The sequence below is a fragment of the Bos grunniens genome, chromosome 10 (assembly GCF_055505025.1).
Source record: "Bos grunniens cultivar Pamir isolate PY7600 chromosome 10, Bosgru_T2T1.0, whole genome shotgun sequence".
NCBI lineage: Eukaryota > Metazoa > Chordata > Mammalia > Artiodactyla > Bovidae > Bos > Bos grunniens.
Genome location: NC_141174.1, coordinates 81,244,729 through 81,259,096, shown reverse-complemented (window position 1 = coordinate 81,259,096; position 14,368 = coordinate 81,244,729). Strand labels below are relative to the sequence as shown.

At 44.4% G+C, this 14,368-nt stretch overlaps 1 long non-coding RNA gene and 1 pseudogene across 3 annotated transcripts in view; both read left to right on the top strand.

Annotated features, from left to right (window-relative positions):
* Positions 1–2,397: 2,397 nt before the first annotated feature.
* On the top strand, positions 2,398–3,604 carry LOC147365158 (endogenous retrovirus group PABLB member 1 Env polyprotein-like; annotated as a pseudogene). The gene has a single exon (XR_015135190.1). The product of XR_015135190.1 is annotated as an endogenous retrovirus group PABLB member 1 Env polyprotein-like (transcript).
* An 8,092-nt stretch (positions 3,605–11,696) lies between these two features.
* Positions 11,697–14,368, top strand: part of LOC147365154 (uncharacterized) — a 108,574-nt gene continuing 105,902 nt past the window's right edge. Inside the window, exon 1 of one of the 2 annotated variants that reach the window (XR_015135188.1) lies at positions 11,697–12,018. This is a non-coding gene — a long non-coding RNA (uncharacterized LOC147365154). Of the gene's footprint in view, positions 12,434–14,368 lie in introns of both variants that reach the window. The other variant, XR_015135189.1, reaches the window with a different exon arrangement.

Sequence of the window (14,368 nt, the reverse complement as noted above, 5' to 3'; positions counted from 1 at the left end):
TATTGGTGTTTCTTATTTCGTAAACTGCTTGTTCATGTCCTTTGTCCACTTTTATCGGCTTGTTTGTTTTTCTTAAAATGTCAATGTTCACTCTTGCCATCTCCTGTTCACATGCCGCAGGTCTTTCCTGTTCGCACAGGAACAGGAGGTGGCAAGAGTGGATATCGGCATTTTAGGAATCGGTGAGCTAAAACGGCCCGGAATGGGCGAATTTAATTCGGATGACCATTATATCTACTACTGTGGGCAAGAATCCTTTAGAAATAATGGAGTAGCCCTCATAGTCAACAAGAATCCGAAACGCAGTACTTGGTTGCAGTCTCAGAAATGACAGAATGATCTCTGTTCATTTCCAAGGCAAACCATTCATTATCACAGTAATCCAAGTCTATGCCCCAACCAGTAATGCTGAAGAAGCTGAAACTGAACGGTTCTATGAAGACCTATAAGACCTTCTAGAACTAACACCCAAAAGAGATGTCCTTTTCATCATAGGGGACTGGAATGCAAAAGTAGGAAGTCAAAATATACCTGGAGTAACAGGCAAATTTGGCCTTGGAGTACAAAATGAAGCAGGGCAAAGGCTAACAGAGTTTTGCCAAGTGAATGCACTGGTCATAGCAAATACCCTTTTCCAACAATGCAAAAGAAGACTCTATACATGGACATCACCAGATGGTCGATACCGAAATCAGATTGATTATATTCTTTGCAGCCAAAGATGGAGAAACTCTATACAGTCAGCAAAAACAAGAGCGGGAGCTGACTGTGGCTCAGATCATGAACTCCTTATTGCCAAATTCAGACTTCAATTGAAGAAAGTAGGGAAAACCACTAGACCTTTCAGGTATGACCTAAATCAAATCCCTTATGATTATACAGTGGAAGTGAGAAATAGATTCAAGAGATTAGATCTATCTGATAGAGTGCCTGAAGAACTATGGACGGAGGTTCATGGCATTGTACAGGAGGCAGTGATCAAGACCATCCCCAAGAAAAAGAAAAGCAAAAAGGCAAAATGGTTGTCTGAAGAGGCCTCACAAATAGCTGAGAAAATAAAAGAAAGGCAAAGGAGAAAAGGCAAGATATGCCCATCTGAATGCAGAGTTCCAAAGAACAGCAATGAAAAATAAGAAAACCTTCCTAACTGATCAATGCAAAGAAATAGAGAAAAACAATAGAATAAGAAAGATTAGAGATCTCTTCAAGAAAATTAGAGATACCAAGGGAACATTTCATGCAAAGATGGGCACAATAAAGGACAGAAATGGTATGGACCTAACAGAAGCAGAAGATATTAAGAACAGGTGGCAAAAAATACACAGAAGAACTATACAAAAAATATCTTCATGACCCAGATAACCACGATGACCTAAAGCCAGACATCCTGAAATGCAAAGTCAAGTGGGCCTTAGTGAAGGAGGAAACAGAAAGAACAGGCTCCATCTTGAAAGCAGGACTCCATTTTGGGTGGGACCATGGACTTTGAGCTATATGCCCAGTATCTATGGAAACGACATACCAACTGGAAAACCAGACACCCCGGATGGAAGAGCCCCAGGGTACCTAGACTCTCCATCACCTAAAAGAATACCCTAATTATCTGTGTAACCAAATAGAAGAACAAATGCTATTATGCTTATTGGGGTATGACCACAGGCCTATTGATAATTGTCCATGTTAACTACCTAGGCTTAAGGCATATGAATCAGCTAAAAGGCACGCTGCCCTTTGAATACCTGGAAGTGGACTTCACTGAAATGAAGCCTCACCGACACTACCATTACCTGCTGGTCATGGTATATATGTTCTCAGGATGGGTGGAAGCTTTTCCTACCTGAGCTGAAAGAGCATCAGAAGTAGCCCGGTGCCTGCTTAGGGAGATAGTTCCCAGATTTGGATTTCCTATTAGCATTGGATTGGACAATGGCCTGGCTTTCGTAGCTGATTTAGTACAAGTAAGCAAAACTTTAAACATCAAGTGGAAATTACACACAGCATATAGGCCCCAGAGTTCTGGGATGGTGGCAGGAACCAACCGGACACTTAAAGAGACACTTCAAGTTACTCTCCAAGTGGATCATAGAGACTGAGCGCTCTTGGGTGGATTTGTTTCCGACAGCTCTGCTCAGACTCAGGATGACCCCACGGTCCCATGGCTACTTTCTTCATGAAATTGTGTATGGGAGGCCCCTCCCATAATAAAACAGGTGTCAACAAATTTGCCTCAGGTAAGAGGAGAGGAGATTTCATAGCAGATGAAACAGCTGGGTAAGGTAATAAATCAGGTAACTAAGTTTGTACAAGAAAGGGTGCTGTTCCCCCTTGGGGAACAGATCACGAATTTGTGCCCGGGGATCAGGTGTGCATCAAGGACTGGAAATGCCACTCCTTGGCCCCACATGGGAAGGGTCCATATACTGTTGTTCTAACCAGCCCTACTGCAGTTAAAGTTGCAGGTATCACTCCTTGAATCCACCACATGAGGGTGAAGAGAGCATACCATGCAGACCCAGAAAACGCTGAGTGGACTGCACAAAGGGACCCCACTTACTCTCAAGAGACTAAGATCATCCTTAAGAAGAAGGAAAAGAAGATCCCTGACGAGCCCCTTCAGGATGAAGCCGCATAATCAACTCCTGCCACTTGGCCTCATCAACGTGATTTTGAATTTAACTTCCGTTTCAACTCAGGACAATGTTTTCATCTCATGGACACATTCCTACGCGGATTTCCACAACACCTCCAACTGCTATGTATGTGAGGCTGTGCCTCTGTCTGTGATGGATGGACTTCCTTGGTGGGTGTTACTGCTCCACCAAGGAGATTTTGAACCACTCTTCTCTTTTCTGGGATGACAAAAAGAGACTTTCCTTTCTCTTGTCAATCATAACCTCTCCCTGCTCTCTAGGTGTAAGCCAGACCTACAGTCAGTAGACTCGGGTCATGGGGTTACATTTGATGTAAACACCAGCTTCATAGAAGTAACAAAAGCCTATACCTCATATTTAAAGAACAAAAAGGGAAAAAGCTCCCTGTCCAGCAAGGGAGGACAGGCCACTAGGTATGTTGAACAATTCTACCAAGTCTGGAATGAGTATTTCTGGATGACCTCAGAAAAGGGTCAATTAATGACTCCCCCTGCTATATGCTGGGAACAAAAAGAACAAAGGGTAGGGTTTGGTGACCATCCATTAGACCAAAAAGAACTAAAATATATGGGGTATCTATCCCCCAAACAATGTAAACGAACATTCGAGGTACATACTACCCCAACCAGTCTATCCATTGGCCAGGCTCTGATTGGAAATATAACCCTGGAATCCGCTGGGTGGTGCCTAACGGAACCCAGTGGCTTTGTGGGTCTAACCTTTGGCCTTGGTTACCAATCGGCTGGGTAGGCTACTGCACACTGGGATTCACTTTTGCCCATGGCAGCAAAAAGCCTAACTTACAACAAGTTCCGGTAAATCTACCTTATTTACATGCTAGGTGGACAAGGTCTGTGTTTCAGTGGTATGAGTGTATTGTTGCCTTATTAGTACCTTTTATAGGGACAACAGATATTATGATTAAAGTAGAAACCTTGACTAATTTCACAAAACAGGCCCTCCTCAGTTCAGTTCAGTCGCTCAGTCGTGTCCGACTCTTTGTGACCCTGTGAATCGCAGCACGCCAGGCCTCCCTGTCCATCACCAACTCCCGGAGTTCACTCAGACTCACGTCCATTGAGTCAGTGATGCCATCCAGCCATCTCATCCTCTGTCGTCCCTTCTTCCTCCTGCCCCCAATCCCTCCCAGCATCAGAGTCTTTTCCAATGAGTCAACTCTTCGCATGAGGTGACCAAAGTACTGGAGTTTCAGCTTTAGCATCAGTCCTTCCAATGAACCCCCAGGACTGATCTCCTTTAGAATGGACTGGTTGGATCTCCTTGCAGTCCAAGGGACTCTCAAGAGTCTTCTCCAACACCACACAGTTCAAAAGCATCAATTCTTCGGCACTCAGCTTTCTTCACAGTCCAACTCTCACATCCATACATGACTACTGGAAAAACCATAGCCTTGACTAGACAGACCTTTGTTGGCAAAGTAATGTCTCTGCTTTTGAATATGCTATCTAGGTTGGTCATAACTTTCCTTCCAAGGAGTAAGCGTCTTTTAATTTCATGGCTGCAATCACCATCTGCAGTGATTTTAGAGCCCCAAAAAATAAAGTCTGACACTGTTTCCACTGTTTCCCCATCTATTTCCCATGAAGTGATAGGACCAGATGCCATGATCTTTGTTTTCTCAATGTTGAGCTTTAAGCCAACTTTTTCACTCTCCTCTTTCACTTTCATCAGGAGGCTTTTTGGTTCCTCTTCACTTTTTGCCGTGAGGGTGGTGTCATCTGCATATCTGAGGTTATCGATATTTCTCCTGGCAATCTTGATTCCAGCTTGTGCTTCTTCCAGCCCAGCGTTTCTCATGATGTACTCTGCATAGAAGTTAAATAAGCAGGGTGACAATATACAGCCTTGATGTACTCTTTTTCCTATTTGGAACCAGTCTGTTGTTCCATGTCCAGTTCTAACTGTTGTTTCCTGAACTGCATATATGCTGCTGTTGCTGCTAAGTCGCTTCAGTCGTGTCTGACTCTGTGCGACCCCATAGACGGCAGCCCACCAGGCTCCCCTGTCCCTGGGATTCTCCAGGCAAGAACACTGGAGTGGGTTTCCATTTCCTTCTCTAATGCATGAAAGTGAAAAGTGAAAGTGAAGACACTCAGTCGTGTCCGACTCTAGTGACCCCATGGACTGTGGCCCACCAGGCTCCTCCATCCATGGGATATTCCAGGCAAGAGTACTGGAGTGGGGTGCCATATGCTAAAGCCATCCAAACCTTAAATGAAGAACAAATCCAAATGAGAAAAGCGGTAATTCAAAATAGAATGGCTTTGGACTTGCTCACAGCTGCTCAAGGAGGGACCTGTGCTATTATTAAGGTTGAATGTTGTGTACATATTCCTGATTTATCTGGCAATGTATCAGCTGCTTTAGATGACATGACAAACCAGGTAAAAGCAATGTCAAATGAAAACATTCCTTTCTGGACTTTGGTCTTGGGTGAAGGGTGATTGGTGGAAAACTATTTTTACCACTGTTATAGTTGCCTTGATAGTTCTGCTTTGTGGATCCTGCATTTTACAAGGTATTATGAACTTTGTAACCCAAAGGTTGGTGTTGTTCTCCCAAATTGGCGGTCAGAAATCCAGGGTGCAATAAATCCCTATGAGTGATGCTCATACTATGAGTTAAGAGCATCAAGAGAGCAGAAGGAAGGAAGAAACAGACAGAACAGGCTCCATCTTGAAAGCAGGAGTCCATCTTGGGCTGGACCGTGGACTTTGAGCTAAATGCCCGGTATCTATGGAAATGACATACCAACTGGAAAACCAGTCTCCCCGGATGGAAGAGCCCCAGTGCTCATACCTAGACTCCCTGTTGCCTAAAAGAATACCCTAATTATCTGTGTAACCAAATAGAATCATAAATTCTATTATGCTTATTGGGGTATGACCACAGGCCTATTGATTATTGTCCACTGTTAACTACCTAGGCTTAAGGCATATGAATCATGGGTTAACTTTAATTGTATCTTTCTTTTCCTTTGTTCAGACTAGTTTCAGGGAATTTGGGGAGGTGGTTTTGGGCACGTACACTTAGGGTATATAAGGTTTTCAGAAAAACTGGCTGGGGTCCTTGGCTAAGAGGAGACTCTGCCTTGGGCCCGCCGCTGTAATAAACTGCACTCCACTATCTGCATCGTCCTTCTGAGTGAGTTTGTTTCCCAGAACGCGTGGCTACAACATTAGGAAGCATCACTATGAACAAAGCTAGTGGAGGTGATGGAATTCCAGTTAAGCTATTTCAAATCCTAAAAGATGATGCTGTGAAAATGCTGCATTCAATATGCCAGCAAATTTGAAAACCTCAGCAGTGGCCACAGGTCTGGAAAAGGTCAGTTTTTATTCCAGTCCCAAAGAAGGGCAATGCCAAAAAATGTTCAAACTACCACACAATTGCACTCATCTCACACGCTAGCAAAGTAATGCTCAAACTTCTCCAAGCCAGGCTTCAAGAGTACATGAACCGTGAACTTCCAGATGTTCAAGCTGGATTTAGAAAAGACAGAGGAACCAGAGACCAAATTGCCAACATCCGTTGGATCATAGAAAAAGCAAGAGAATTCCAGAAAAACATCTACTTCTGCTTTATTGATTATGCCAAAGCCTTTCACTGTGTGGATCACAGCAAACTGTGGAAAATTCTTAAAGAGATGAGAATACCAGACCACCTCACCTGCCTACTGAGAAATCTGTACACAGGTCAAGAAGCAACAGTTAGAACCAGATATGAAACAACAGACTGGTTCCAAATTGGGAAAGGAGTACGTCAAGTCTGTATATTGTCATCCCGCTTATTTAACTTATATCAGAGTATATTCGGAGAAGGCAATGGCAACCCACTCCAGTACTCTTGCCTGGAAAATCCCATGGATGGAGGATCCTGGTAGGCTTCAGTCCATGGGCTCGCTAAGAGTCGGACATGACTGAGTGACTTCACTTTCATGCATTAGAGAAGGAAATGGCAACCCACTCCAGTGTTCTTGTCTGGAGAATCCCAGGGACGGGGGAGCCTGGTGGGCTTCCATCTGTGGGGTCGCACAGAGTCGGACACGACTGAAGCGACTTAGCAGCAGCCGCAGCAGAGTACATCACTCGAAATGCTGGGCTGGATGAAGCACAAGCTGGAATCAAGATTGCCAGGAGAAATATAAATAACCTCAGATATGCAGATGACACCACCCTTAGGGCAGAAAGTGAAGAGGAACTAAAGAGCCTCTTGATGAAAGCCAAAGAGGAGAGTGAAAAAGCTGGCTTAAAACTCAACACTCAACAAACTAAGATCATGGCATCCAGCCCCATCACTTCATGGCAAATAGATGGGGAAACAATGGAAACAGTAACAGACTTTATTTTCTTGGATTCCAAAATCACTGCAGATGGTGACTGCAGCTATGAAATTAAAAGACGCTTGCTCTTTGGAAGAAAAGATATGATCAATCTGCTGCTGCTGCTGCTAAGTCGCTTCAGTCGTGTCTGACTCTGTGCGACCCCATAGACGGCAGCCCACCAGGCTCCCCTGTCCCTGGGATTCTCCAGGCAAGAACACTGGAGTGGGTTGCCATTTCCTCCTCCAATGCATGAAAGTGAAAAGTGAAAGTGAAGTCTCTCAGTCGTGTCCGACTCTTGGCGACCCCATGGACTGCAGCCCACCAGGCTCCTCCATCCATGGTATTTTCCAGGCAAGAGTACTGGAGCGGGTTGCCATTGCCTTCTCTGATGATCAACCTAGACAGCATATTAAAAAGCAGAGACATTACTTTGCCGCCAAAGGTCTGTCTAGTCAAAGCTATGGTTTTTCCAGTAGTTATGTATGGATGTGAGAGTTGGACTATAAAGCAAGCTGAGCACTGAAGAATTGATGCTTTTGAACTGTGGTGTTGGAGAAGGCTCTTGAGAGTCCCTTGGACTGCAAGGAGATCCAACCAGTCCCTCCTAAAGGAAATCAGTCCTGAATATTCATTGGAAAGACTGATACTGAAGCTGAAACTCTAATATTTTGGCCACCTGATGCGAAGAACCGACTTCTTGGAAAAGACCCTGATGCTTGGCAAGACTGAAAGTAGGAGGAGAAGGGGATGACAGAGGATGAGATGGTTGGATGGCATCACCAGCTCGATGGACATGAGTTTGAGCAAGCTCTGGGAGTTGGTGACGGACAGGGAAGCCTAGAGTGCTGCAGTCCATGGGGTTGCCAGGAATTGGACACAACTGAGCAACTGAACTGATTTGTTGCTTCATTTTTTCTTATAAATGCTTCATGAAAGGAATTTAACCATTTGACTGCTATGTGGGGCAAATATTTTTCCCAGTTTGACTTTTGAGTTTATGTTTTTTTAATTTGAGGTAGCTGCTTTAAATTTTTATGGAATCAAATTTATTCACCTTTTATTTTATGGCTTCTGAGTTTTAGATCATGTTTAGAAAAACCTTGCTTACTCCAAAAGCATAAATAATTTACTCATGTTTTTGTGTAGCTATTGAATGTGGTTTTGTGTGTGTGTGTGTGTGTCTGTTAAACTCTTTGGGCCATCTGATAGTTGCTCTTATATAGGAAGTGACATAGAGATCCATTTTAATTTTTTCCCCAAATGGTTAATCAGTTATCTCAGCACTGTTTGCATTATCCCTCTATGCCTTTATTATTTTTATTATTCCCATATGTATTGGAGTCTACTTCTGGATTCTGCTTCATTCCACTGATTTCTCTATCTGTTCCCATACCAGGATTTTAATAGATGCTGCAAAGAGGTAAAAGGAAAGTGGAAAAAGTTTCATAAGTTAATTTCAACAGAATGGTCATCACGTAAAAAAACCCTACAAACAATAAATACTGGAGAGGATGTGGAAAAAAGGGACCCGCCTACACTGTTGGTGGCAATTTAATTGGTACAGCTACAGTGGAGAACAGTGTGGAGGTCCCTTAGAAAACTAAACACGGAACTACCGTATGAGCCAGCAATCCCACTCCTGGGCATACACCCTGAGAAAACCATAACTCAAAGAGACACATGCACTCCAGTGATTATGACGATAGCCAGGACATGGAAGCAACCTAATGTCCATCAACAGAGAAATTGATAAAAAAAGATTTATTACATATATACAGTGGAGCATTTGTTGTTGTTGGTTAGTCATTAAGTTGTGTCTGACTCTCTTGTGACCCCATGGGCTATAGCCTGCCAGGCTCCTCTGTCCATGGGATTTCCCAGGCAAGAATACTGGTGTGGGTTGCCATTTGCTTCTCCAGAGGATCTTCCCAATCCAGGGGTGAAATCCACGTCTCCTGCATTGGCAGGAGGATTCTTTACCACTGAGCCAGCAGGGAAGCCCAATGGCATATTGCTCAGCCATAAAAAAGACCAGAATTGAGTCAGTTGAAGAGATGTGGATGAGCCTAGAGTCTGTCATATAGAGTGAAGTAAGTCAGAAAGAGAAAACAATTATTGTGTATTAATGTATATATATGGAATCTAGAAAGATGGTACTGTGAACCTGTTTGCAGAGCAGCAATAGAAGCATAGACATAGAGAATGGACTCGCAGACACAGGAGGGAAAGAGGAGAGGCATAAAATGAGAGTAGCATTGATATATATATATACCACCATGTGTGAAATAGACAGCCAGGGGGAAGCTCTGTATAGCACAGGGAGCTCAGCTTGGTGGTCTGTGTGACCTAGAGGGGTGGGATGGTGGCTGGAAGGGAGGCTCAAGAGGGAGGGGATACATGTATACATATGGCTGGTACATGTCATTGTACACCAGAAACCAATACAATATTGTCAACCAATTATACTCCAATTAAAAAAATAATTTCAAATAGAACAGCATGGCAATTCAGAGGAAGGAGAGTTTTCAGTTGCAGTGGTCTGGAAAAGCTTCATGAAAGAGGAATTTGTAAGACATAACTTGAATGATGAGCAGCAATAGTCAAAGGGAATAAAGCGCTAAGGCGTGGAGGCAGGAGAGGGTGAAGATTTGTGTAGATGTCTGTTGTATCTCTGCCAAGGAGCGCACTTGTGTTTTTATGCATGCCTGTCTTACATACAGTCAAGCGCATACAGATGTTTTGGTATTACTTTCTCCAGGAATTTTGAGGATATATTTATTTATTTTTTTAAAAATTTCAGTCATGCCATGTGACTTTCAGGATCTTATTTCCCTGGCTAGGGATTGAACTCGTGTCTCCTGAAGTGGAAGGTCAGAGTCCTAATCACTGTACCACCAGGGAAGAGGGAAGTCCCCTTCAGGATACATTTATGAATCACAGTAGCTCCAAATGGAGCACCTATTATTTGCTAGGGATATCTATATTGATTCCTATTTTCATCACAGTGAGCAAAAGTTGATATTGTTATTCGCATTTTAGGAATGAGGAAAAACCTCAAACAGGTTAAACGGCGGCTCATAAGTGGCTGCACTGAGATTCAAATCCATAGCCAAAAAGTTAAAGAACTAGACAAAACAGAACCAGAATAGAAAACATCACAGAGGATCACTCATGGTTAGGGGTTAGGGTGTTTGGAGCACATCCTGTCCCTTCTCTGCCCATCCCACCTGGGATCATTCTTACCGATTTTTTTCTTTAAACTTTTTTAGAGTTTGATCTAGGAGAGAATCCTTTTTTTTTTTTTTCCTGGCCAAAGTGAGAGGCTTGCAGGATCTTCGTTCCCCCACCAGGGACTGAACCCAGGCCCCCTGCAGTGGAAGCACAGAGTCCTAACTACTGGACCACCAGGGAATTCCCAGAGAGAATCTTTAAAAAGAATTTTGTGGAAGTGTAGCTGACTTACAATATCATGTTAGTGTCAGTCCCCTTACCCTCTCTGTGTGCACCAACTGAATTCCAATGTGAGTGGCCCTTGGTTAGCGATAATGCTGGCACTGGGATGTACGCAGCTCTATTGCCCTATCATTGGAATGATTTTGAGGTGTGACCCACAGTGCTCCCTGAAGTCCCCTGAGGGAATGAGTCAAAATTACACTCTGTGTGACTTGGCTTGATGTAGCACCCTTTACTTGGCCCCTTCCTGGTCCAGCTTCCTCATTCCTCTAACTCTTTCCCCTGGAAACATTTCCTAGTAAATTACTTTCACATGCATCTTCCTCTAAGGCAGTATTGTTTCAAGAAACTTAGAAAAAAACCATGTATTTATTTGGCTGCGCAGGGTCTTAGTTGTGGCACACGGGATCTTTAGTTGTGGCATGAAGGAACTTTTTTTTTTTTAGTTGTGGCATGCTAATTCTTAATCTTCTGGGTGGCTCAGATGGTAAAGAATCTGCCTGAAATGCAGGACACCCAGGTTCGATCCCTGGGTAGGGAAGATCCCCTGGAGAGGGGAATGGCAACCAATCCCAATATTCCTAACTGGAGAACTTCTTGGATAGAGGAGCCTGCCAACCTACATCCATGGGGTCGCATAGAGTCGGACATGACTGAGTGACTAACACTTTTTCATGCTAATTCTTAGGTGTTAAGAGTTGAACTCTTTACTGAATTACCAAGGAAGTCCCTCAAGAAACTTTTGTTTCACTTATGTGGAAGTGTGTATGTGTGTGTGTGTGTGTGTGTGTATCTGTCGGTCTGTCTATCTATCTGTGTTGCCATTTAACATGCATCAACTACCATGGAGCTAGAAAGTGTGAAAGCCAATGTCCTTTACCACATTATACTATCTCTCTATTTCTGTGGGGCTCACTGAGCTGGAAATTTTCCTGGACACCCCAGGATCGGAACTGCACATTAGATTCCAGATCTTAATGCCTGTTTGAGTACAGCGACTTAAAATGTACTGAATAAAAAATGCTTTAGTCATGGGTCTAGAGAATGCCATCAACTATGAAACAATTGGCTAGGCTGTTCTTTGAACTTCTCTGGGAAGTCAAGCTTGCCAAACAGCTTTCAAAGTCCAGATTTCCCTTTGCTAAGGTTGATAAATGTGATATAAAGGTCATGATGATTGATTATTAATTTTTTGCCAACTGGCAGAAGCAGGAAGAACAAGTTTGTCTTGTAGCAGAGCCAGATGGTGTGCCTGACCACGTACATGGCAGGGTGGCCACCCCAGAGCTCTGGTTCTAGGCTTGGCTTGGATGGGGAAAAGCGGGGTGTTCAGAAATGCTCTACATTTACCCACAAAGTCAGTGCAGCTAAAGGAAGGGCAGAGAACACATCACACGCTCAGAAACAACAAATGAGACCTAGCCAAGTGGTCAGGCAAGGCTGTTGGTCAAATCTGCAGGAACCTGGGGCAAGCCTGGCTGCCAGAATTCACTGGAGGCCATGAGTGGAAGGCAGAGAGCCCCAGTCCCCAAAATACGGTGGTGATGAATTCTGGAAGGCAATGCAGAGGTGAGAGCAAAACACCCATCTTCCCAGGAAAATCTTGGGAGCCCTGCCTGATGGTACCAGCTGAAGATTCTATTTGCCAGTACAAATGATTTAAGATTGGTTCCATGTTTAGAAAATAATGAGGATATGTGGATAATCTAGTGGAATGATTAAGGAAAAAGGAAGGTGACCTTGGCTCATCAAGGGTAGCTCATTAGGATAGAGACATAGTGAGTTAAGAATTCATAGGGTCTCTAGTGTTGTTCCAGGGAAGAGCCATGCTTTCTGGCAGACGTGACATTCTGGTCACCCAGAGGTGTGCTGCAGGGTGGGGAGTGGGTGCTCACCAGCATGGTCAAGGTCTGGCTGGAGGGTCCTCCGATCTCTCCTGATTCCAGTCACTCCACTGCCTTCTGACTGTTACTCCAGGAAGGAGGTAAGATCGCAGACAACCTTTTCTCACACTGGCTTGTTTTCTCATCATTTGCCTGTTCCCCACCCAAACTGAGTCCACTGGCTTGAGACTAAATCAACTTCATGTGAATTTGGGGTCTGAGAGTCATTACCTGATTCCCCCTCCCACTGTGAAGTGTTGACTGTCCAAGCTTCTGGCTGATCAATTTGACAGTCACATGGGGCTCAGGGCCCACTGGGACTCAGCCTGAAGTGGGCAGTCAGATCTCACAGACTTAGGAGTGCCACTCCCCTGCCTCATTCAGAGGCTGAGCTGAGTCCCAGGGTGTGTGTGTGTTGAGGGGGGTTGGTGGGGGTGCGGTGGGGGGTGCAGGCGGTACACACTGATTCCTGAGAGTAGCAAGCTTGAACTGTTGGTGAGACTTTGAAGTCCAGAAACAAAGGGGTGTCCACATGGGGGTGGGTGAGAGCAACCTTCGACTCTCGGTAGCAGAGCAGAAGTGGAAGGAAGATGGGGTGGGATGGGGTCAGTTTTGTCCTGTTTCTGTGTGGCCCGCTAATCCTAGAAAGTTACATGAGAAAGAAGTCTTGGGCTCTGTCTGCAAGGGAAGCTCTGCTCAATTTCAGCTGTGATGAGCTTCTCCCTATGCAGGCTTCTCTGTCTGATGTCCAGGGTGGGGTGGGTGGCTCCTATGAGACCCAGTGTGGGGTGATGTGGGGAGATCCTTGGCTCATAGCGCACAAGTATTCAATGTTTTAAACCTTATCATATTCATCCAATACTTTTGAATAAACCTTACACTGTAATTGTTTCAAGGATGCACCTTTTTTTTTTTCCCCCAAAGCAGATGCTAATTAATCAACAGTATGCTGATGAAGCATCTGCAGGAGAAGCACTGGGCTGAACGCTGTAGGAGATTAAAGATTTACAGCGTAAACTTAGTCCTTGCACTCAAGGAATTTACAGCCTAGCTGCAGAGATTGGACATGTCAATGAAACAGAAAACAACAGTTTAAAAAGTGCTCAGCTAAGTGTTATTTATCTGTATCTCCTTCCCACCTTTCCCATTGCATCTCCCCCAGAGGGAGGCTCTCCCCATTCCAGGTGGTGGAACCTTGGAGACCCAAGGCAGGTGATAGGCATCTTCCCTCCGTGCCCCACTCCCTTCATACATCATGGGACTTAGTCCCCATCTTCTCACTGGGCTCAGTGCTGAGGATAGGGGTTTGTGTGGAGATAATTCCAGAAAATGGATCAGGCAAAGGGGATCCTGCTCAGAGGTGAAAATAGATTTAATTCTTCGCTCATCTTCTGTTAAAATTGGATGGGTTTGGCTGGTTGAATGGTCAGAGGGAAGATAAAAGGCCATTAGGAGACCCGGGTGTGGACTTCTTGGGAGCTCCTCTGGTTGCTTTGTCGTGTTCTCTCACTGTGCTTTTTATGCTTTTTTTTTTTTTTAATTTAGGTATAGGCTTCATGATGTTTACATTTTAAAATATTTCTTTATTTATTTGACTGCACTGGGTCTTCATTGTAGCATCTCTCGTTGTGGCATGTGGGCTCCAGAGTGCAGGGGCTCAACTGACCTGGGGCATGTGGGATCTCAGTGCCCTGACCAGGGATCAAACCCGTGTCCCCTGCATTGCAAGGCAAATCCTTAACTACTGGAAGTTCCCTGTAACCATATTCTTAAACACATCCCTCCGCAACTCACAGTAATGTTTGTGGTGGAATCATTGTATTTTGGCTGCGCCCTGTGGCTTGTGGAATCTTAGTTCTATGCCAGGGATTGAACCCAGGAACCCAGCAGTGAGTGCTGAGTCTTAACCACTGGATGGCCAGGGAATTCCCCTGGATGGGATCATTCACATGTAACTCTGTGAACCAGACGAATCCAAGAGAGAGACGAAAGCATTACTGGGACCAGCTTTTGTTATTGGTTATCAGCCTTTCTCA